The 24948-nt window shown below is 38.5% G+C and overlaps 1 protein-coding gene and 1 long non-coding RNA gene across 6 annotated transcripts in view; one reads left to right on the plus strand and one right to left on the minus strand.

Moving 5' to 3' along the window:
- ABCG2 (ATP binding cassette subfamily G member 2 (JR blood group)) overlaps positions 1–24948 on the plus strand; it is a 159646-nt gene that overhangs the window by 91889 nt on the left and 42809 nt on the right. The gene's annotated exons all lie outside the window — the stretch shown is intronic.
- LOC309862594 lies at positions 7788–15625 on the minus strand. Of its 2 annotated transcripts, XR_014310596.1 has the most exons (4): positions 15363–15625; positions 14331–14932; positions 8767–8814; positions 7788–8401 (listed from the first exon to the last, which is right to left on the minus strand). It is a non-coding gene; the product is annotated as an uncharacterized lncRNA (long non-coding RNA). The 2 variants fall into 2 exon arrangements; XR_014310597.1 differs by lacking the exons at positions 7788–8401; positions 8767–8814 and having other exon boundaries at positions 13777–14932.

Genomic DNA, 24948 nt, shown 5'->3' on the forward strand with positions numbered 1-24948 from the left:
AATATTTACAATTGTTAGATCTTCTTGGTGGATAGTCCCTTTAGGAATTATGTAGTGTCCTTCTGTATCTCTGACTACAGTCTTTAGTTTAAAATCTATTTATCTGATATGAGAATTGCTACCCCGGCCTTCTTTTGAGGCTCTTTGGCATGAAAGATGCTTCTCCATCCCTTCACTTTCAGTCTGGATGTATCCTTACGTTCTATATGGGTCTCTTGTAGACAACATATGGATGGGTCCTGTCGTTTTATCCAGTCTGCAGTCCTGTGCCATTTTATGGGCACATTTAGGCCATTCACATTAAGAGTAATTATTGAGAGATATGTTTTTATTGACATCATGTTACCTTTGAAGTCTTTCGTTCTGTAGATTGTTTCCATATATTTCTGTTCAATGATATTCTTAGGATTTTTCCTCTTTTATAGAACCCCCTTAATATTTCCTGCAGTGTCACCTTGGTCATTGCATACTCTTTTAAACCTTGTGGGTCTTGGAAACTCTTTATCTCTCCATCCATTTTGAATGTCAGTCTTGCTGGATAAAGTATTCTTGGCTGCATGTTCTTCTCATTTAGTGTCCTGAATACATCTTGCCAGCCCTTTCTGGCTTACCAGGTTTCTGTGGACAGGTCTGATGTTATTCTTATGGGTTTTCCTCTGTACGTAAGGAACTTCTTTGTCCTAGCTGCTTTCAAGAGGTCCTGTCTACAATTATGATTCCTCATTCTTACTATCAGGTGTCTTGAGGTCTTTCGAGATTCTGTAATCTTGGGGGGAGACCATTCTGTCTCTGGTACATGAACGCTGGTTCCATTTGTGAGATTGGGAAAATTTTCATGGAGAATTTGTTTAACTGTATCTTCTAGTCTTCTTTCTTTCTCCTCTCCCTCAGGGATTCTAATAATTTTGACCTTGGAACGTTTCATGGTGTCATTTATTTCCCTAATTCTGTTTTCGAGGCTTCTGAGCTGTTTGTTCCAAGCTTCCTCCTGATCCTTTCTCTCTGTTTGTCCTCCAGATCACTAATTCTATCTTCTGTCTCAGTTACCCTAGCTTTTAGAGAATTTAGATTAGATTGGAACTCATTGAGAACATTGTGAACATCATCCCTGGTGGCTTTCACTTCTGCCGTGATCAATTCCATTTAGTTATCCATGGTTTTCTTCAACCTAGCTATTGCCCAGATAATTGTTAGCCTGAATTCCCTTTCTGACATATTGTCTATGTCCATAGCCATTAGCTCTGTTGCAGAAGGCCCAACCTCTGAATTTTTCTTCTGTTGGGCATTCCTCCTCCTAGTCATTTTGGTGAGAGATGGCTGAATGGATGTAGCTGAATGTATCGATCGTGGTGCAGGCAAGGTGCACCCTGGAACGCTTCTGAGCAATCAGGAGTCCCCACCCAAAATAAAGAAAAAAGAAAGAAAGAAAGAAAGAAAGAGAGAGACAGGAAAAAAGAAGAAATATAAAATAAAAGAGAAGGCCCAGCCCAAATGGGCTCCAGGGTAAGATTTATGAAGTATACAAACAAAAAGACTGATAAAGTAGATGACAAGAGAAAAAAAATAAATACGTAAAAACAAAACAAAAAAAAGAACCTCGTCAAAAAGAACCCCAAGTATAAGATTTATATACTACCAGGACAAAAACAAATACACAGAAACACTGGTGGAAGAAAAAGATGGGAGAGTGGTTATAAATTCTCAGTGTGGGTGAGGAAGGTTATTTTGATTCTTCCTGGATGTATCTTGATATATTTGTTAAAGGACTCAGCTTTCCTAAGATAAAGGGGGATTAAAAACTGGTTTACCTATAGGGGTAGCATTGACTGGGGAAAGGGGATTACCTTGAAGTTTAACACTACATGAATATTTTAAAATAAAAACAAAAAAATAAACTAAGCTAAAATTAAATTAAATTGAAAAAACTTAAAAATAGAAAAGCAAAAGAAAAACACAGGTATATGTATCAAAAAGTTCAGGTTAAAAGATTATTATGAATTTGATGTACTGGACATCTCACAGTGATGGTAAATAGATTAAAAAATTATCTATAAGAAAAATGAACCAGAATAGTGGGAACAAATTAAAAATAAAAGTTGTATCTATGAAGTAGTGGTGGTTGTTCTCTTGTTGTTGTTGTTGCTGTTTTTTGGCTGGCTTTCTGGAGGAGAGTCCTGCCATGTGGTTTTTCAGGCAATGATGTTCCCTGTGTTAAGTCCTGCCCCCATCAAGGGAGTGGGCTCTGAGGAAACCTGTTATTCAGGCTTTGATCTCTGGAGGGTTTTTTTGTTGGTTTGTTGGTTTGTTCTTTTGTTTTCTCTTGCCTTGGCACCTTTTGATAGTTTTTGGAGGTTTAGAGGAAAACAAACTGCCCCCAGACCTCCCTTTCAGAAAGAAGCCTCAGTCTGGTCCCCTCTGGGTGCTCCAGAGCACGTAAATTCCCCCTCGGCTTCTGGCAGAGCACGTTCCCAGTCACGGTCTCTGGGGTCACAGGAACTCCCGCTTGTATCCAAACCATGATAGCTGCTGCTGTCTGGGAAGCTCCAGACCTCCAGAGGGGTTCCAAGCAGCGAAAGCACGCTGAGGTTTTCCCGCTGGCCCCGGGCTGGGAGTGCTCAGACTCTCCAGGTCTGAGAGTGCTGGCTGGCACCTGCATGCACCTCTCTTGGGTGTGTGTGTGGGGGTGGATGTGTGGGGCACGACTCAGCCTCTGGTAGCATGGTGCTCACACGGAGAGTGCAAAAGGCTGTGGTTCTGCTGGCTGGTGAGGCTCCCTGCCCCCCACAGGAGCCGCCACCCAGATGCTCTCCGGCATGCTGGTGGCTCAGGGACCAAGACCTGGCTTCTTCGCCCACACTCTCTCTGGCTCAGTGCCAGGGGTGGCTGTCCTGGGTCCGGGGACTCAAGCCCCTATCCCTAACTGCCCCGATTCCCACAATTTCCCCCCACGATCCTTTGCTCTTTTTGAGTGCTTTCAACCAGTCTCCAAGTTAAAGCTGGTCCCCAATGGCAGGGCACTCTCATATTGAGGTATTACTTTCCAATGGGTTTTTTCTGGTGGCTCCCTCCCCCTTTTGCCTATCTTCCAATATCAGTCCAATGTTCCCCTTCTGCTTTACCTGCCTACTGGCATCTTCTGCCCCCGTAGAGATCCAGAAGTGTATAACTCTAATCTCAAGCTGATTTCATGGTTGATCAGAGTTCTTTGGTAGGTAATCAGTTCACTTTAGGGTACAGGTTGAAATGGCTCCTCCTCCTGCTTCCCCACCATCTTGTCTCCCAAAGCATTCATTCTTGATAAAAGCCCTCAGCAAAGTAGGGATAGAGGAAACAAACCACAACATTAAATAAAGGCCATATATGAAAAACCCACAGCTAATGTAATCCTTAATGAGGAGAAACTGATAGCTTTTCTTCTTTGGTCAGGAACAAGATGAGGATGTGCACTCCCACCACTGTTTTTTTTTTTTTTTTTTTTTTTTAAGATTTTATTTATTTATTTGACAGAGATCACAAGTAGGCAGAGATACAGGCAGAGAGAGAGAGGTAGAAGCAAGTTTCCTGCTGAGCAGAGAGCCTGATGCAGGGCTTGATCCCAGGACTCTGGGATCATGACCTGAGCTGAAAGTAGAGGCTTTAACCCACTGAGCCTTCAAGGCTCTCCTCCACCACTGTTCTTTAATAGTCCTGGAAATCCTAGCCTCAGCCATCAGACCACAAAAGGAAATAAAAGGCATCCAATTCAGCAAGGAAGAAGTCAAATTTTCACTCTTTGCAGACAGCATACTCTATATAGGAAACCAAAGACTCCACCAAAAACTTGCTGGAACTGATAGACAAATTCATTGAAGTTGCAGGATACAAAATCAATATAGAGAAATCTACTGCATTTCTATATACCAGTAGTGAAGCGGCAGAAAGAAAAATCAAGGAATTGATCCCATTTACAACTGCACCAAGAACTGTAAGATACCTAGGAATAATTGTAATCAAAGACCTAAAATATTTGTACTCTGAATACTATAGAACATTTATGAAAGAAATTGAAGATGGCACAAAGAAATGGAAAAACATTCCATGCTCATGGATTGGAAGAAAAAATATTGCTAAAATGTCTATATTATTCCAAGAAATTTACACATTTACTGCAATCCTCTTCAAAATACCAACAACATTGGGCGCCTGGGTGGCTTAGTGGGTTAAGCCGCTGCCTTCGGCTCAGGTCATGATCTCAGGGTCCTGGGATCGAGTCCCGCATCAGGCTTTCTGTTCAGCAGGGAGCCTGCTTCCTCCTCTCTCTCCCTGCCTGCGTCTCTGCCTACTTGTGATCTCTGTCAAATAAATAAATAAAATCTTAAAAAAAATACCAACAACATTTGTCACAGAACTAGAACAAACAATCCTAAAATTTGTATGGAACTACAAACACCCCAAGTAGCCAAAGAAATTCTGAAAAGGAAAAGCAAAGTTGGAGGCATTTTGATTCTGGACATCCAAGTTATATTACAAGGGGATAGTGATCAAAACAGTATGGTACTGGCACAAAAACAGACACAGAGATCCATGGAATAGAGTGGAAAACCCAAAAATGGACCCATAACTATATGGTCAGCTAATCTCTGACAAAGCAGGAAAGAATGTACAATGACAAAAAGACAGTCTTTTCAACAAATGCTGGTCAGTAAACTGGACAGCAACATGCAGAAGAGTGCAACAGGACCACTTACTTACATCAGACACAAAAATAAATTCAAAATGGATGAAAGACCTAAATGTGAAATAGGCAACCATCAAAATTCTGGAGGAGAACATAGGTGGTCACTGCTTTGCATTGGCTATAGGAAATTTTCCCTAGATGTGTCTCCTGAGGCAAGGGAAACACAAGCAAAAATAAACTATTGGGACTACATCAAAATAGAAAGTTTCCGCATAGGGAAGGAAGGAGACAACAAAACTAAGAGCAGCTTTCGGTATGGGAGCATGTATTTGCAAATGACATATCTGATAAAGGGTTAGTAGCCAAAATAAATAACTTACCAAACTCAACACCCCCAAAAAACCGCACAAACAATCCAGGTAAAATATGGGCAGAAGACATGCATAGACATTTTGATGCATGAAAAGAAAATTTCAAAGAGAAAGGAAAAGAGTTTTATTTAAGCCCAAGTTAGGACAGCTGCCTGGTATATGTAATCTTCACAAAGAAGATAGTGCCTTGGGGAAGAAACGTTTGGTGCGGAGTTATATATGGGTTTTACATAAAGGGAAACAAATCATGGCGATGAAGGATATTCCTTAAATGTTACAGATTCTATGTTTTTAGCATGTGCATGGCCATATGATTTTATAATCTTATGGGAATCAGGGAGGTTTGTTTTGTTTTTCTTGTTTTTATGTTTGGAATACTCCTTGGTAATTTTTTGAATGATGCAGATACACAGTGTGCGCCTCAGGCAGAAAGGGAGCCTATGCTTTGTGATTTTGCTGAGTCATTTTGACCTTGGTGGCAAATGTTAAAGTGTAGCTTCCTGGAAGCCTAAGAACAGGGCCAGCAAACAATAAAAGGTGAAAATTTCCTTTATCATTTCTGCCTTTAAAAAGATTTTTTTTTTTAAAGTGAGCTCTACACTCAATGTAGGGCTTGAACTCATGACCTCAAGATCTAGAATCATATGGTCTACTGGCTAAGCCAGCCATGCACCTTACATTTCCCCCTTTGATCAATAATTTTTCCTCAGGAATCACTGGATGGTCAGCTTTATATTTTTATGTCTCTTGGTGCCAGGGTTCCTAGCTTGTCTGTCCTGGGTCCCTTAAGTCCTTTGTTGCTAGGTATGAAAAAATAATTATATATAAAGTAATAATAATAATAAATAAAAATAATATATATATTACCCCCCAAGGGGTCCTTCTTGCAGGGAACTTATTGTAAAGAATGGTGGGAAGGCTTGAAATTTATGTATGTTCTCTATTAAGTCCAGTTAACAAGCAGATATAGTAAGTGTGCTTGGCTTAGGTTGTCTGGTTTTGCACTTGGTATAGCATTTATAACAAAGATACATGGACAGTAAAAGAATTCACTGAGTACAATTTGAAGGAACCAATGGGACACATTGTCAGAGAAAGCTAGTGTGCACAAGCAGGTAGAGTGGCAGGCAGAGGCAGAGAGAGAAGCAGGAACATGTGCACTGAGGAAACACATGTGTAAAATAGATTCCCATGTTTACTTTGGGGGTGGGCAGTTAACTTCAGAACGGGGAGAAAATTCTGTCCCTCACCAGGAGGTTATTTTAGGGCTCTGGGTATGCTCTGAGAGCTGGGGTAACCTGGGTGGACCCATTGTCTCAGGAATGGAAGGTAGGGCCTTGTTCTACATAGGCGGGAGCCACACCAGTTGCCCTTGAGTTGGGGCTTCTGCAGAGACGGCTAGTGAGTTTGTTAGAGGGGTCTGAAAAGACACGACAGCTGATTGGGGTAACAGTTCTCTGAAAAACAGGCTTTAAACTTAATGCTAGTTTTAACTGCATCAGCCCTATGGGGAACAGTTTCAATTCTATCTTGAACTGAGGTCATTTCTCAACCTTGGATTGGGACGATGAATTGTTTGGGTAGTTGATCTCCTCAGGTGAAGTAAATTTCTGATAAGAGAGCACTTCTGTAAATCTCAGCTGTATTATGCTTGTGTGCAGGGTTGAGCAGAAGTTTTTTGTTGTTGTTGTTTTGTTTTGTTTTGTTTTAACATATGGGTCACAGCAGCATGAGAAATAGAAGCAACATGGATTCAGACACGCTAAATTTTTCTCTGTTGTAATTCCCCATTGTCCATGTTTTATTTCATTTTTATGGAGCATGGGCAGAGGTCTGTAACTGCTTCAGGCTGATAGAGGGCACAGTAGGGCTTTGGAATAAAAGGATTTGACATGGTGTAGTATGTAACTTGGTTTCTTGTTTTAATGGAGGGGATATTGGAGGTAGTTGGTCATCTGAGAACTTCGATGTTTTCCTGCATTTTTTTGGCACTATATATAACATTGTTGACTTTATCCTGAACTATATTCCAAGCTATAGTAACAGTAGAGTTAAACCCAATGTTCTCATTCCCTCTAAAATTGATCTGATACCTATGGTTATCCAAGATAATGTCACTAAACCAGTCCCAGCCACCTTGAAACAAAAGTTGGTGGGAGGGGGTGGGGAGTGGTAGTCAAGAGCCTGTTGTGGCCAAGTGGTTCCCTGTTTGATTCTATTTATATGGATTCTTATTTCTGAGGAGGAGCTAGTAGAGGTGTGACCATTGGTATTGGCTGCCAGGTAGACTTTGCCTTGTTTAGCAAGCAATCAGGTAAATTACCAAGAGGCATTTCTATGGAAACCAGAGAAAAACCCAGGTTAAGGGTTGGAACAACTTCGAATCCCAGTGTCTGAGTCCTGAACACCGCTAGTGAGATTTCTAGATATCAGGCTCAAATGGAATGAGAACAGGCAGCAGCAATCTGACGGATTTTTCTGCTTTGTTGTTAGCATGTGTCTGGTGATCCTTCTGTGTGGCCCATAAAGCAACAGGCACTAAGATGGTCTATATATGTTATAGTGTATATATTATACTGTACAAATACAGCAACTTCTTTAAAGTTTATCTCAAGTTGTCCAGCTTCAGTTTGCCAAGCTTCGGGAAAAAGGGCAATTTTCATTCCTAATGATTTTAAGGCTAGAAAATGGGAGGAGATTAGGAACCTTGGTTTGGAGAATCATAGCCAGATGTTGGAGGAAACCAGAATCAAGCCCAGTTTTATAGGCAAACAACAAACACTCAGATATTTAATCAGAACTAAATCTAACATTCCAAGGTGTGTTGTTAAAGTACAGTCTCGAAAGTGATCTTCATTCCTGTCAAAGATAGCCAAATTAAGACCAATTTGTTTGTAAAGTAAGTCCAGTTTTAACAAACTTGGCTGAATTATTTACAGAAGTACAGCAAGAATAGTAATCGAACATATAGGTTCTTTTAAATACATACATCTGCTTTTTTGGAACTTTTATAAGGAATTTCAGATTGCACCTTTAATACTTTTCAAGGCCAAGAGCTCAGCCAAGTGTTTGCCATCAGATTCTACTGCACTGTCCATTGGTATCAGTGAGTTCCTCTCCTCTTGAGGTTCTCTGAATATCCTGAGGTTTCTTGCACCTGCCAGGAGTGGCATTCTTTACTACTTGGTAAGGCTGCTAGGAGGTCTGTAAGCAAGGTGTCAGGCCAACATCTCTAAGAGGCTCTGCTGGTACCATTTCAGTCAACTGTACTTCCTTAAAGTTGTCTGGTCATATCTGAGTCTATGCATGTGTCTCTCAAATAGGACATTCCAGTCAAAGCCTTGGTAATATAACCAGTGTTTCCAGTGGTGGCCTGTAACATGGAGAACAGATTCTTACTGAACTTATATAAATAACTGCCATGAAAGCAAGGCTCATCACTGAGAGTTTCTAAATTCTGGAGTTTTCGGGTAGGGAGAAAAGAGAAATGTTTTAATATGTTCACGAAGGAATATTTTACCCTATTTTTGTAAGTCATAGGTATCTTAGGAGAAGTTTCCTTAAATCTGGAAGAGCAGAGAACCAGCAGTTTTAAACCAGAGTTATAAAAACCATAATTATTTTTTCTTAATTCATTTAGTCCCTTTTAATTAATTTCAGTTTTGTCTGAGAGCAGTTTCTTTGTTAGTGCTGGAAATTTAGTTGTGTTCTGTGATCTTAAGGGTATCAGAAACTTACATTTGTCAAAAGTCCTTTTTGTGAATCTTCTTGGAGTTGAAACACATTCTGCAAGAGTATCAGAATAATAACTGTCAATGACTAAAGACTCAAAAATGGATAGGGTTAAAGATCTGAGGAGAGCTCATTATAATGCAGTCAATAAGTAAATCTGGTTATTTTTGAGACGCCTAAAATTTTAATATTTCAGTAATTGGAATTTAAAATGATGTCATTATTCTGCGTCATATTAAAGCTTTAGGAATTTCATATAATTTCTGGAACAGTTATGTAGCATTTACCCACATAATATAATCTCAGAAGGTTATGACAGTGTTTCCCATGTAACCTAACATAGCAAACAAACAAGCCTAATTAGTCAAAAAACCTTTATTTAGAATTTTAAAGTTTTGGAGAGTTTGTTGAGAATATAAAAAAATTTTAAAGCACATGCCTAAATACAATTGGAGATCATTGCAAAACTTAAACTTTGTGATCTGTTTAACTAAAGTGGCAATAAAAGCTTCTATACAAGGTTTATCTACCTCTTAGCAATCATCAGCTCCTTTAATACTGGCACATTTTAGTTTTCTCAAGTAATTAAAGACCTGATAAAAACAAAAAAACTTGGTTTTACAGGGCAGATTAAGAAAAAAAAAAACTTTGTAATTTCTTATCAAGAGCAGACCAACAATCCAAGAAAACCTTGTTTTTTTAACAGAGAAAAAAAACCAGATTTTCATTTTATACCAGTGTATTTTTTTTTCATTTTACATTTTTATTTCAATTCCAGTTAGTTAACCTTCAGTGTTATATTAGGTCTCAGGTGTACAATATAGTGATTCAGCGCTTCCATACATCACTGGGTGTTCATCACTAGAACTGAAGCCCTTAATTCCCATCACCTATTTAACCCAGGCCCACAGCCTTTTTCTTCTGGTGACCATCAATTTGTTCTCTATAATTAAGAGTCTGTTGCTTGCTTGCTTGCTTGGTTTTTTTAGATTTTAGTTTTAAGTGCTCTCTATACCAATGTAGGGCTTAAACTCTCAATACTCAGATCAAGAGTCGCACACTGCACTGACCAAGCCAGCCAGGATGCCCAAGAGTCTCTTTCTTTCTTTTCTTTTTTTTTTTTTTTAAAGGAATTATTTATTTATAAGAGAGAAAGAGAGAGAGAGGGAGAGAGAGAAAGAGAGAGCACGAGCAGGAACATGAGCAGGAGCCGGGGAAAGGGTAGAGGGAGATAATATCCAAGCAGACTCCCGCCGAATGCAGAGGCCGATACTGAGGTAGGGGGGTGCTCAGTCCCATTCGTCATGAGATCAGGACCTGAGCTGAAATCAAGTGTTGGACACTTAATCGACTGAGCCACCCAGGCACCCAAGAGTCTATTTCTTGGTTTCTCTCACTCTTTTATTTTTTCCCCTTTGCTCATTTGTTTTGTTTCTTAAATTCCACATATGAGTGAAATCATATGGTATTTGTCTTTCTCTGACTGATTTATTTTGCTTAACAATACTCTCTTGCTCAGTGTCATTGCAAATGGCAAGGTTTCATTTTTTTTATTGCTGAGTAATATTCCATTGTGTACATTTATCCATTCTTCAATTGATGGATACTAGGACTGCTTCCATATCTTGGCTATTATAAATAATGTTGCTGTAAACAGAGAGGTGCATGTATCCCTTTGAATTAGTGTTTTTTTTTTTTTTTAAGTATTTATTTATTTATTTATTTGACAGAGAGAAACCACAAGTACACTGAGAGGCAGGCAGAGAGAGAGAGAGAGAGGGAAGCAGGCTCCCTGCTGAGCAGAGAGCCCGACACGGGACTCGATCCCAGGACCCTGAGATCATGACCTGAGCCGAAGGCAGCGGCTTAACCCACTGAGCCACCCAGGCGCCCCCTGAATTAGTGTTTTTGTATTTGAGTAAATACCGGTAGTGTGATTTATTGGGTCATAGGGTAATTGTATATTTAACTTTTTGAGGAACCATACTGTCTTCCAGAGTGGCTGCACCAGCTTGCATTTCTTTCAACAGTGCACAAGGGTTCCTTTTTCTCTACATGCTCGCCAACACCTGTTGTTTCTTCTGTTGTTGATTTTTAACCATGCTGACAGGTGTGAGGTGATAAAGTATTGTAGTTTTGATTTGCATTTCCCTGATGGTAAATGTTGATGAACATCTTTTCATATGTCTGTTGGCCATCTGTATGTCTTCTTTGGAGAAATGTCTGTTCGTTTCTTCTGCCTATTTTTAAATTGCATTGTTTGTTTTTTTGGGTGTTGACTTGTATCAGTTCCTTGTGTATTTTGGATACCAACTCTTTATTAGATATATTAGTTGCAGATATCTTCTCCCATTCTGTAGAATTGCCTCTAGTTTTGTTGATATTTCCTTTGCTGTGCAGAAGCTTTTATTTCAATAGAGTCCCAATAGTTTATTTTTCCTTGCCTCAGGAGACATATCTAGAAAAAGGTTGTTATGACTGATGTCAAAGAGGTTACTGTCTGTGTTCTCTGCTAGGATTTATATGGTTTCAGTTCTCGCATTTAGGTCTTTCATCCATTTTGAATTTATTTTTGTGTCTTGTGTAAGAAAGTGGTCCAGTTTCATTCTTTTGCATGTTGCTGTTCAGTTTACCCAACAGCATTTGTTGAGGAGACTATTTTTTAGCCATTGGATATTCTTTCCTGTTTTGTTGAAGATTAGTTGGTCATATATTTGTGGGTTCATTTTTGGGTTTTCTATGCTATGTGTCTTAATTTTGTGCCAGTATCATACTGTTTTGATTACCACAGCTTTGTAAATATAACTTGAAGTCTGAATTGTGATGCCTCCAACTTTGCTTTTCTTTTTCAAGATTGCTTGGACTATTCAGGGTCTTTTGTGGTTCTATACAAATTTTAGGATGGTTTGTTCTTTGAAAAATGCTATTGGTATTATGATAGAGATTGTGTTAAATGTCTAGATTGATTTGGGTATAGACATTTGAACAATATTTGTTCTTTTTTTTTTTTTTTTAAAGATTTTTATTTATTTGACAGAGAGGGGAGGGACACAGAGAGGGAATATAAGCAGGGAGAGTGGGAGAGGGAGAAGCAGACTTCCTGCTGAGCAGGGAGCCCAATGTTAGGCTTGTTCCCAGGACCCTGGGATCGTGACCTGAGCTGAAGACAGATGCTTAACTGATTGAGCCACCCAGGCGTCCAGTATTTGTTCTTCTAATCCATAAGCATGAAGCATGGAGTATCTTTCCATTTCTTTGTGTTGTCTTCAGTTGTTGTTGTGTGGTTTTTTTTTTTTTTTTGGTCAGTGTTTATAGTTTTACAGTATAGGTCTTTTATCTCTTTCATTAGGTTTATTCCTAGATATCTTATTATTTTTGGTGCAGTTTTAAATGGGATTGTTTTCTTAATTTCTCTTTCTGCTGCTTCATTATTGGTGTATAGAAATGCAGCAGATTTCTGTACATTGATTTTTGTATCCTGTGACTTTACTGAATTTGTGTATCAGTTCTAGGAATTTTTTGGTGGAGTCTTTTGGGTTTTCTACCTAGAGTATGCTGTCTGCAAATAGTGAAAGTTTAACTTCTTCCTTACCAGTTTGGATTACTTTTACTTCTTTTTGCCATCTGATTGCTGTGACTAGGACTTCCAGTACTATGTTGAATGAAAGTGGTGAGAGTGGACGTCCTTGTCTTATTCCTGACTTAAGGGGAAAAGCAAACTGGTATAGAAAAAGAACAACAAACAAAAGCTAAAACCAGCATAAGGAAGAAGATAATAAAGATGAGCACAGCAATACATGTTATAGTAAGAAAAAAAGAATAGATCAATGAAACCAGGAGCTGTTTCTTTGAAAAAATTATCAAAATTGATAAACCCATAGCCAGACTTACCAAAAAAGAAAAAAGAAAGGACCCAGATAAGTAAAATCACAACTGAGAGAGGAGAAATAACAACCAACACCACATAAATAGAAACAACTATAAGAGAATATTATGAAAAACTGTAAGTCAACGAATTGGACTACCTAGAAGAAATGGATAAATTCTGATGTTTAGTCAGTGCTGACCACGCATGAAATTCTTTTCCAAAGATTCCCCTTCACAAACCTTCTACAACTTTCCTTTTCTTTCAGACTTTGTTGTAAGCCTTTCCTTTTTTTTTTTGTTTTGTTTTTGTTTTTGTTTTTGTTTTTGAGAGAGAAAGCAAGAGAGGGAGAGAGAAAGTGTAAAAGTGTTGCAGGGGAGAAGTAGAGGGAAAGAGAGAGAATCTCGGGCAGGTTCCATGCGTGCAAAGCCCTTTGTGGGACTCAATTTCAGGACCTCGTGATCATGACCTGAGCTGAAATCAAGAATGGGTCGCTTAACTGACTGAACCACCCAGGTGTCCCCCCCCCCCCCCCCGGGCTCTGAGCCTTCCCGTGTAAAATAATCAGTCTTTTTGGGACAAAATTATTTTCTTTTCTCTCAATAAAAATATATTTTCATTCTGTATACATTTCTCCCATGTCTCCTGGTTTCCTACATACAGAGCTGTTTTATCATTTTTAGCAGTCTCAATTACATTTAGCAGTTTTTTGTTTTTTTAAAAAATATTTTATTTTTAAATAATCTCTATACCCAACGTGGGACTCAAACTCAAAACCTCGAGATGAGATCAAGAGTTGCATGCTTTACTGACTGAGCTAGCCAGGTACTCTACATTTTGAAATCTAACTTTTTTCTTTTTTTCCTTAGAGAGTGGGGCTGGGGGCTGGGAGAGAAGGAGAGGAAACGAGATAATCTTAAGCAGGCTCCACACCCAGTGTGGAGCCCCACTCAGAGCTCTATCTCATGACCCTGAGATCATGACCTGAGCAGAACTCAAGAGATGGACACTTAATTGAGCCATCCAGGTGCCCTCAGAATTTTAACTCTTAGAAATCTTATTCTCCAGTGAAAGCTAAGTAGTAAATAGGTGTGAACTGTCTATTACACTAGAATTCTTTAGACTGGCAAATTTATGAATACATTTCATAATTTTTAGAAATTTTTTCGTGGTATGTTTTTAATAAAGTATAAAACATGTTTACTGACAGACCCAAATATCTTAGTTTCTCTGTAATATATAAGACAAAAGCAAAGAGATCTTATGTTTAGTATTAAATGTTTCTGTATTTTATCTTATTTGGAAAAACTTAAATATCCAATGAAGTCAACCCAATTTATCATATAGATGAGCAAAACTTCAAAGTTTTAATTTACCAGAGATTTTGAAGGCTATAAGCTTTGTTTAGCCTATTTGCTCTTGACAAGTGCCCATGAAAACTTCATGAGACAGACAAGTTTAGCTATCATTTTAAGTTAAACATGAATTTAATAAATTCAGGTAGAATAAAGGCTGATTTTCTGCTTTATATTTGATGTCGACAACTACAAAAATGTCCATTTTAGTTAAGCCAACAACTTTGAATTAGCTTTAATACTCAATATGTTGCACCTGTGTCCACTCAACAATTTGTTCCCTGCTGTCAGTTTTCCCTGGGGTTCCTGCGGAGGAAATATGAAGTGAGTGGTTTAAGTTCAGGAGTTACCTCAGGCCTCGTCATGCTGATGTAGGTTTTGCTCCAGTTTGAACTTCATAAGGAGGAGGCCCAATAGCCTGGGGGGCTTCGGGCTCCTGGAGAGTGAGGGTGGGAGGAGCAGGAGTTGATGGTGGGGGAGGTGCCGGGGATGGTCTAGGAGCTGCAGCTTCAGCGGCCCAGGTGGTGGTACCGGAGCAAGAGGAGAGGTGGAGGCAGAGGTGTTAAGGCTGCTGCCTGCGAGGCCAGAGACGGATTCCAAGTCTGGACTCACTTGCTCTTATCTTCATTTCCTGTCTCTCACTCCTGCAGAAAGGGCTTTTTCTCTGCTTGCTTCTCAGGTCCCTGAAGGAGGTGGAGGAGCTGGCAGTGGCTTGGGCATTGGTCCTTGTGTCTGTGTCTGGCCAGGTGGTTGTAGGATTTCCAGGGTCTGCCTCTCTTCCTCCCCCATTCCTCATTATTTTGACTCCTTGGGAAGGGGGTCAGGTGTCGGAAATTTTTGTCTACTCTCATCTCTTCAGACCATCAGTTGGGTTCCTTCCCGTGAGGTAGCTTTATTATGGAGTAACATAAAAGCCTGAATGTATGGAATTTTATCCCAGATTGATGTGAACCTGAAAAGCATTAGAGTTGTTTTTACCTTTGAGTTTTAGAATGCCCATTTCTACAAGCTCTTGCCTTTAAACTTCATGAAATAGAGCTCCTTCACAAATTAATTCTAGCAATACCATCTGGAAGTAGAGAAAATAATCTCATTGGTAACAGATATGGATATACATACACAAAGGAGCTGCAAACAAAATTGAACTTCTGTTTCAGTAATCTGTGTGGAGAGGACATGAAATTCCCACTTTCCAAGTACCCTCCTTTTATTAAAGCAAGTCTGATGGCGAAATAGCACTATTTATGATCCATTAAGTAGTTATTTTCCACTGCCAGTTAGAACCTGGTCAGTTTTGGCCACAGGTAGCAACAGAGAAACCAAATGAAGCTCAGAGGGAAGAACAAAACAGAACAATACAAAGCAAATGAAGCCCAGAGTACCTTCTCCAGCATTGGTTCCTCCTCAAAAACCAGGAGCTTTGCTGATTCAACCAGATGGCTTGTTAGTTTCTGCCTGCTTAGTCTTAGAGCTGGCTTTCTTTAATTTTGTGCACAAGAAAACTAATCCTGACATATCCAAAGAACTGCACTTGGGATCTGAGACTCAGGTTATCCTTAAATTTTCCCAATAGTACGCACTTGCAAGTACACGATCTACATGTATTGTACCTCTAGCCTGCCGGAGTTTCCTGTGGGGGATGATTGTTTTTCCAGGGGCTGGGCAGCTTATGAAGCATGGTTCCCCATTCCTTTTGGTTTCAGTTTTATTTCTAGAATGAGGCTTGAGTAAGAGCTAAGAGTATTAAGTGTGGTGCATTGAGAGGGGACTGCTTGTGAGAGATACTTTCAAGACTTGTGATACACCCTCTGGTGTGTCTTGGATTCTCTCAGTGAGGTCTAGGACTGTTAAGGGGGCTGGGATCACTGAATGATCAGTCTTTATGGGTGTGTTCTTGGATTAGCCAATGATTAATTACCTTATGAGACAGGACATTTCCTATGGGACCCCTATAGTTCTCTCTCTCTCTCTACTAGGCTTTCTGTCACCTGAAAGCCTCATTTGGCCACAAGGGGGAAATGTCCCTATTCTTCAAGAGCTGAGTGAATCAGTCTCTCATATTTCTAGCCAGAAAATTTACTCAAGCCTTATGTTAATAGTAAATCGATAATATAATGCCAAATTAAAACAGCCCACCCATCAACTCCAACTCCTCTAGATTATGCCCACCTAGAGAACATTCCCTGTAACCTTCAACAATTTGAATAAAAGTCAGGACTATCAACTCAAATTAAGGAGGTCCAGATATCAGGAGAGCTCATCTGACACATTTGTGAGCTGAGAAGTCAGAGGGCCATAAACCCAGCTGGTACCCAGGGCCAAGTTACAGAGGACCCCCCAGGTGATCTCACGAGAGTTGCTCTCATATCCAGTTGAGTGCACCAGGAAATGTCAATACAAAATGAATAAACCTTTTACAAATTTTTAAAGAGAAAGGAAAAGAGTTTTATTTGAGCCCAAGTTAGGACAGCTGCCTGGGATATATTATCTTGACAAAGAAAAGAGTACTTAGGGGAGGAAACGTTTGGTGCAGGGTTATGTATGTTTTCTACATAAATAGTTACAAATCATGATGTTGAAGGACATTACAGAAAGTTCCAGACTTTATCTTGTGACTTTAGCATTTTAAGGCTGTATGACTTTAATCTTATGGAAAGCAGGGAGGTTTGTTTTGTTTTTCTTATCTTTTTGTTTGGAATACTCCTTTTGGTTATTTTTTGAACACGCAGACATATGTGCTCCAGGCAGAAAGAGAGCCTTTGCTTTGAGGTTTTGCTAGTCATTTTGACCTTAGTGGGAGATGTTTAAGCACAGATAGCTTCCCTGAGGGTCCACAAACATTAAAAGTTGGGAATTTCCTATATCGCTGGCTGCTTAAATATTTGCTCAGCTTTTTAGCCTCTAGCACCTTCTTTCTGTCTGTTTTTTCTGAATTTTACCCCACAAATTGTGCGGAATTTGCCTTGATAGGAAAGGGCACAGAATGCTAGGTTTGCCTTTGTGTTCCCTGCTTTCCAGGAACGTGGCCCTGCAAGTTCTGCTTTGCTTACTCTCATCAGAGAGAAGTTTTCAAATAGTTGCCCCTTGTATTTTATTTATTTTTATGGTTGTTCTTAGGAGAATGCTTGGTTTGGAACAGCTACTCCATCATAGCCGGATAAAAAGTTCTTTGTGGATAACTCTGATTTTTTAAAAAAATTAAAGCTGGGATTATCAATTATACTTCAATTAAAAAACAAAACAAAACAAAAACAACTGAAAACAAAAATGAAGTTTATGGACATTTCACATTTCAAACCTGCTTCACAAACTATTAAGTATCTAAATCTTTTATAACTTGTCCAATGAAGCATTTTTAAACTCCTTTTATAAATTTAATACTGTTTTTGTTTTAAATTCTTTACCTGCTTCACTATTAGTTTGATTTTCTAAATCATTTTTATACCTAATTCTAAATCTTCGTAGAGTTTAAATATATTCACCCATTATGGAAATGATTATGTCATCCTGAGCAATTTTGTTGGAGATTATTTTCTTGGCTAATTGAGGGAGTATAACAACCAGGGGTATAAAGTCTGGAGCTATAAATTCAGAGAAATTTCTCTTGTCCTTGACTGTCAGAATTAACCCCCTTTTTTGTAATAACTATGTCTAAAACTTCTAAATAAAACAAAAACAAAAGCAGGATGATGGTGATCATGTGGTCTTCCCCTAATCTTGAGTTGTCTCGTAATATGCTTTTCAAACCAGGCAAGTTTGTCTCCCATTCATCTTTCTTCTGCTTCATGAATTTTGATTAATTTTCATATTCTATATTTACTTACTAAATGTTTAATTGACATTGAGGAGTTTATACATTTAATTGACATTAGGGGAGTTTATGCATTCAGAGTTGTGTCTGCTTCCCTAATATAGCTCCCATGCTTGTTCTTATCATAGCAAGATGGACTGTTCATTGCAAATGGAAGCATATATTGCATTGCAGTTTAAAACAGACTTATTTTTTAAAAATGCTTAATAACATTTTATTGAATCTACTGTATCAAAAAAAATTTTTTTAAAGATTTTATTTGTTTATTTATTTGAGAGTGTGTGAGCACATGCATGCATGCTGGTGGAAGGGTCAGAGGGCAAGGGGGAAGGAGAGAATCTCAAGCCAACTCTTTGCTGAGCACAGAACCCATGAGGCTCCATCCCAGGACCACAAGATGATGACCTGAGCCAAAACCGAGTCAGATGCTTAACTGTCTGAGCCACCCAGGTGCCCCCAAAAAACATTTTCAAAATTTTTATTTATTTGTTTTTTATTTTTAATATATGATGTATTGTTTCATGGGTATAGGTCTGTGATTTATCAGTCTTACACATGCCCTCCCCAGTGTCTATTACCCAGTCACCCCATCCCTTCCACCCCCCTCCATTCTAGCAACCCTCAGTTTGTGTCCTGAGATTAAGAGTCTCTTATGGTTTGTTTCCCTCTCTGGTTTCTTCTTGTTTTATTTTTTCCTCTCTTCCCCTATGATCCTCTGCCTTGTTCCTTAAATTCCATATATCAATGAGATCATATAATTGTCTTTCTCTGATTGACTTATTTTGCTTAGCATAATACCTTCTAGTCCCATTCACATCATTGCAAATGGCAAGATTTCATTTTTGGTGACTGCAATAGATAGATAGATAGATAGATAGATAGATAACACATCTTCTTTATCTATTCATATATCCATGGACATCTGGGCTCTTTCCATAGTTTGACTATTGTGGACATTGCTGCTATAAACATTGGGGTGCAGATGCCCCTTTGGATCACTGCATTTCTATCTTTGGGGGAAATACCCAGTAGTACAATTGCTAGGTCATAGGTACCTCTGTTTGGAACTTTTTGAGGAGCCTCCACAACTGTTTTCCAGAGTGGCTGCACCAGCTTGCATTCTTACTAACAGTGGAGGGAGGTTCCCCTTTCTTCCCATCCTCACCAACATCTGTTGTTTCCTGACTTACTAATTTTAGCCTTTCTGACTAGTGGAGGTGGTATCTCATTGTGGTTTTGATTTGTATTTTCCTGATGCTGAGTGATGTGGAGCACTTCTGCAAATGGTCTGTTGGCCATTTGGATGTCTTCTGCCCATTTCTTGAATGGATTATTTGTTCTTTGGGTGTTAAGTTTGTTCAGTTCTTTATAGATTTTGGATACTAGCCCTTTATCTGATATGTCGTTTGCAAATATCTTTTCCCATTCTGTCAGTTGTATTTTGGTTTTGTTGACTGTTTCCTTTGCTGTGAAAAGGTTTTTGTATTGATGAAAAAAAAGCTCTTTGTATTGATGAAATCCCAGTAGTTCATTTTTTGCCTTTGCTTCCATTGCCTTTGGTGATGGTCTAGGAAGAAGTTGCTGTGGCTGAGGTTAAAGAGGTTGTTGTCTGTGTTCTTCTCTAGGATTTTGATGGATTCCTGTCTCACACTGAGGTATTTCATCTATTTGAGTCTGTTTTTGTGTATGGTGTAAGGAATTGGTCCAGTTTCATTCTTTTGCACATGGCTGTCCAATTTCCCAACACTATTTGTTGAAGAGGCTGTCTTTTTTCCATTGGACATTCTTTTCTGCTTTGTCAAAAATTGGTAGACCATAGAGTTGAGGGTCCATTTCTGGGCTCTCTGTTCTGTTCTGTTGATCTATGGGTCTGTTTTTGTTTCAGTACCATACTGTCTTGATGATGAAAGCTTTGTAATAGAGCTTGAAGTCTGGAATGGTGATGCTACCAGCTTTTCTTTTCTTTTTCAACATTCCTCTGGCTGTTCAGGGTCTTTTCTTGTTCTATATAAATTTTAGGATTATTTGTTCCATTTATGTGAAAAAATTGATGATATTTTGATAGGGATTGCATTAAATGTGTAGATTGCTCTAGGTAGCATAGATATCTTCACAGTATTTTTTCTTCCAATCCATGAGCATGGAATGATTTTCCATTTCTTTGTGTCTCCTCAGTTTCTTTCATGAGAATTTCATAGTTTCTGAGTACAGAGTCTTAGCCTCTGGTTAGATTTATTCCTAGGAATCTTATGATTTTGGATGCAATTGTAAATGGTATTGACTCCTTAATTTCTCTTTCTTCTGTCTTGCTGCTGGTGTATAGAAATGCAGGTGATTTCTGTGCATTGATTTTATATCCTGCCACTTTACTGAATTCCTGTTTGAGTTCTAGCAGTTTTGGGGTGAAGTCTTTTGGGTTTTCCACATATAGTATTATATCTTCTACAAAGAGTAGGAGTTTGACTACTTCTTTGCTGATTGAGATGTCTTTTGTTTCTTTTTGTTGTCTGCTTGATGAGGCTAGAACTTCTAGTCTAGACACATTGCCAAACTGCAGTGGTGATTGTGGACATCCCTGCTGTGCTCCTGACCTTAGGGGAAAGCTCTCAGTTTTTCCCCATTGAGAATGATATTCGCTGTGGGTTTTTCATAGATGGCTTTGATGATATTGAGGTATGTATCATCTATCCCTACACAGTGAAGAGTTTTAATCAAGAAAGGATATGGTACTTTGTCTCATGCTTTTTCTGTATCTATTGAGAGGATCATATAGTTCTTGTCCTTTATTTATTAATATAGTCTATCACATTAATTGCTTGTGGATTTGAACCAATCTTGCAGCCCAGGAATAAATCCCACTTGGTCATGGTGAGTGATCTGTTGGATCCTACTGGCTAGTATTTTGGTGAGAATTTTCGCATTTGTGTTCATCAGGGATATTGGTCTGTAATTCTCCTTTTTGGTGGGGTCTTTGTCTGGTTTTGGAATCAAGGTCTCATAAAATGAGTTTGGAAGTTTTCCTTCCCTTTCTGTTTTTTGGAATAGTCTCAGAATAGGTATTAATTCTTTAAATGTTTGGTAGAATGTCCCTGGGAAACCATCTGTCACTGGGCTCTTATTTGTTGGGAGATTTTGATGACTGCTTCAATCTCCTTGCTGGTATGGCTCTATGCAGGTTTTCTATTTCTTCCTGGTTCAGTTTTGGTAGTTTATATGTCTCTAGGAATGTATCCATTTCTTCTAGACTGTCTAATTTGTTGGTATTCTGTGCTCATAATATGTTTTAATTTTATTTTTAAAGAGATTTTATCCTTTATTTTTTATTTTTTTAAAGTTTAAAAAAAAATTATTTATTTGACAGGGAGAGGCACAGCAAGAGAAGGGATAAAAGCAGGGGGAGTGGGTGAAGGAGAATCAAGCTTCCCGCTGAGCAAGGAACACGATGCAGGGCTCAGTCCCAGAGATCATGACCTGAGCCCAAGGCAGCTACTTAATGACTGAGCCACTCAGGTGCCCCCATAATATTTTTTAAATAATTGTTAGTATTTCTCCAGTGTTGGTAGTCATTGCTCCTCTTTCATTCATGATTTTATTAATTTGAGTCCTTTCTCTTTTCTTTTTGTTTAAGTCTGGCCAGGGGTTTATCAGTCCTATTAATTCTTTCAAAGAACCAGCTCCTAGTTTCATTGATCTGTTCTACTGTTCTTTTGGTTTCTGTTTCATTGATTTCTGCTCTAAACCTTATTATTTCTCTTCTGCTGGGTTTCATCTTTATTTGCTGTCTTTTTTCTCTTGCTACTTTAGGTGTAGGGTTAGGTTGTATGTTTGAGATCTTTCTTGTTTCCTGAGAAAGGCTTGTATTGCTATACACTTCCCTGTTAGGACTGTCTTTGCTGCATCCCAAAGATTTTGAACAGTTGTGTTTTCATTTTCATTTGTTTCCATGAATTTTTAAAAATTCTTCTTTAGTTTTCTGTTTGACCCATTCATTCTTTAGTAGGATGCTCTTTAGCCTTCATGTATTTGAGTTCTTTCCAACTTTCCTCTTGTGACTGAGTTTGAGTTTTAAAACACTGTGGTCCAAAAATATGCAGGGAATGATTCCAGTCTTTTGGCGGTTGAGACCTGATTTGTGACCCAGGATGGGATCTATTCTGGAGAATATTCCATGTGCACTCGAGAAGAATGTGTATTCTGTTGCTTTGGGATGGAATGTTCTGAATGTATCTGTGATGTTCATCTGGTCCAGTGTGTTATTTAAAGCCCTTATTTCCTTATTGATCTTTTGCTTAAATGATATGTCCATTTCAGTGAAAGGGCTATTAAAGTCCCCTACTATTATTGTATTATTGTTGATGTGTTTCTTTGATTTTGTTATTCATTGGCTTATATAATTGGCTGCTCCCATGTTAGGGGCATAAATATTTACCCTTCTTGTTAGATCTTCTTGTTGGATAGATCCTTTATTTTTAAGTATGATGTAAGTGTCCTTCCTCATGTCTTATTACAGTCTTTGGTTTAAAATCTAATTTGTCTGATAAAAGGATTGCCACCTCAGCTTTCTTTTGATGTCCATTTGCATGGTAAGTGGTTTTCCACCCCCTCACTTTAAATATGGAGGTGTCTTTGGGTCTAAAATGAATTTCTTGAAGACAGCATATTGATGGGTCTTGGTTTTTTATCCATTCTGATATGATGTGTCTTTTGATTGGGGGCATTTAGCCCATTTACATTCAGTGTAACTATTGAAAGTTATTAATTTCATGCCATTGTATTGCTTGTAAGGTGACTGTTACAGTAAATTGTCTCTGTTCCTTTCTGATCTATGTTACTTTTAAGCTCTCTCTTTGCTTACAGGACCCCTTTCAGTATTTCTTGCAGGTCTGGTTTGGTGATTGCAAATTCTTTTACTTTCTGTTTGTCCTAGAAGCTTTTTATCTCTCCATCTATTTTCAGGGACAGCCTAGCTGGATAAAATATTCTTGGCTTCATATCTTTCTCATTTAGTACCCTTAATATATCATGCCAGTCCTTTCTTGTCTGCCAGGTTTCTGTGGATAGGTCTGTTCCCAATCTAATGCTTGTACTGTTGTAGGTTACAGACCTCTTGTCCTGAGCTGCTCTAAGGGTTTTCTTTTTGTCTCTGAGATTTGTAAGTTTTATTATTAGATGTCGGGGTGTTGACCTATTTTTATTGATTTTGAGGGGGGTTCTGTGTGCCTCCTTGACTTTGATGCCTGTTTCCTTCCCCAAAGTAGGAAAGTTGTCTGCTATAATTTGCTCCCATATACCTTCTGCCCCTCTCTTTCTTCTTCTTCTGGGATTCCAGTTATTCTAATATTGTTTAGCTCTATGGTATCACTTATCTCTCGAATTTTCTTCTTGTGATTCAGTAGTTGTTTGTCTCTCTTTTTCTCAGCTTCTTTAGTCTCCATTATTTGGTCTTCTATATGACTAATTCTCTTTTCTGTCTCATTTAGCCTAGCAGTTAGGGCTTCCATTTTTTAAAAAGATTTTATTTATTTATTGGACAGACAGAGATCACAAGTAGGCATAGAGGCAGGCAGAGTGAGAGGGGGGAAGCAGGCTTGCCACTGAGCAGAGAGCCCGATGTGGGGCTCGATCCCAGGACCCTGGGATCATGACCTGAGCTGAAGGCAGAGGCTTTAATCCACTGAGCCACTCAGGTGCCCCAGAGCTTCCATTTTTAATTATACCTCATTAATAGCCTTTTTGATTTTGACTTGGTTAGATTTTATTTCTCCAGAAAGGGATTCTCTAGTGTCTTATTGCTTTCTTTCAGGCCCAGGTAGTATCTTGATAATCATTATTCTTTACTCTATTTCTGACTTACTAATGTCCATATTGATTAGGTCCCTGGGAAGCTGTTCTTTTTTTTGAGGTGAGTTTTTCTGTTTTGCCATATTGTCCCGAGAAGAACAGATGACTGAGAGAACAAAATACTAGAAGGGAAACAATGACCCCTGAGAAACATTCACTAAAAAGATCAGAAGAGACATGAAACTGGGGGGAAAAGGAAAAAGAATATGATCAGGATAATGAATAGAAGAGAGCCATACACTAGATTTTGGGTGTGCTTTGGTCTGTTAGAAGAAACTGCCTCCCAAAATTTTAAGAAAAGAAAAAAAATACATATATACACATATAAAAATAAGGTGAAATACTATGAGGGGATGGAATATGAATGTAGAATGAAAATTTAAACAGATTTTGAAAAAGAAATTGATAAGTTGGTTGAAAACAGAAAGAAAATTTTTTGAAAAGGAGAATGTGATCAGGTGGGTGAATAGAACAGAGCTATACACTACACTTAGGATATTTTGGTCTGTTAGAAGAAATGTGAATAGAACTGTACGCTAGACTTTGGGTGTATTTTGGTCTGTTAGAAGAAACTACCTCCCCAAATTTTAAAGCAAGAACAAAAGATACGTATATATTTGTCTTTTTTCTTTATATATATATATACACACACACACAGATATATCTCTGTATATATATCTGTATATCTATCTGTATATCTATCTATATCTATATCTGTGTATATATATATATCTATATTTCGAGTATATATATGTAGATATACAGATATACTGTATATCTATATGTATACATCTGTGTATCTATATATCTATACATATTGTATAGATATATACACTCAAAATACAGATATAGATATAGATATATATACACTCAAAAAATAAGGTTAAATACAATGAAGAGAAGATATGACATAAAAATGGAAATTAAAAAGATTTTCTAAAAGGAATTGAAAAGATAAGTTGGTTGAAAAAGGAAGGAAGAAAATTTCAGAAAAAATAAATTAAAAAAAGTTAAAGTTGAAAAACTAAAGAATCATGGGGAAAAAGCCATGAATTCTATGTGCTATATTCCCCTAGTGCTGGCATTTTGCAGTTCTCATTGAGTGGTAAACTTGGTCTTGGCTGGATGTTCTTGCTGATCTTCTGGGGAGGCACCTGTTGCACTGATTCTCAAATGCCTTTGCCAAAGGCAGAATTGCACCACCCTTGCCAGGGGTTAGGCTTGGGGCCCCACTCCTCAGTGTGCCCTCTGAGAAAAGCAGTCAATCCCTCCTGTCTCCTGGGTCTGAACACTCTGTGCTCACCTTGCCTGTGACC

The sequence above is a fragment of the Mustela nivalis genome (assembly GCF_964662115.1).
Source record: "Mustela nivalis genome assembly, chromosome: 4".
Lineage (NCBI taxonomy): Eukaryota > Metazoa > Chordata > Mammalia > Carnivora > Mustelidae > Mustela > Mustela nivalis.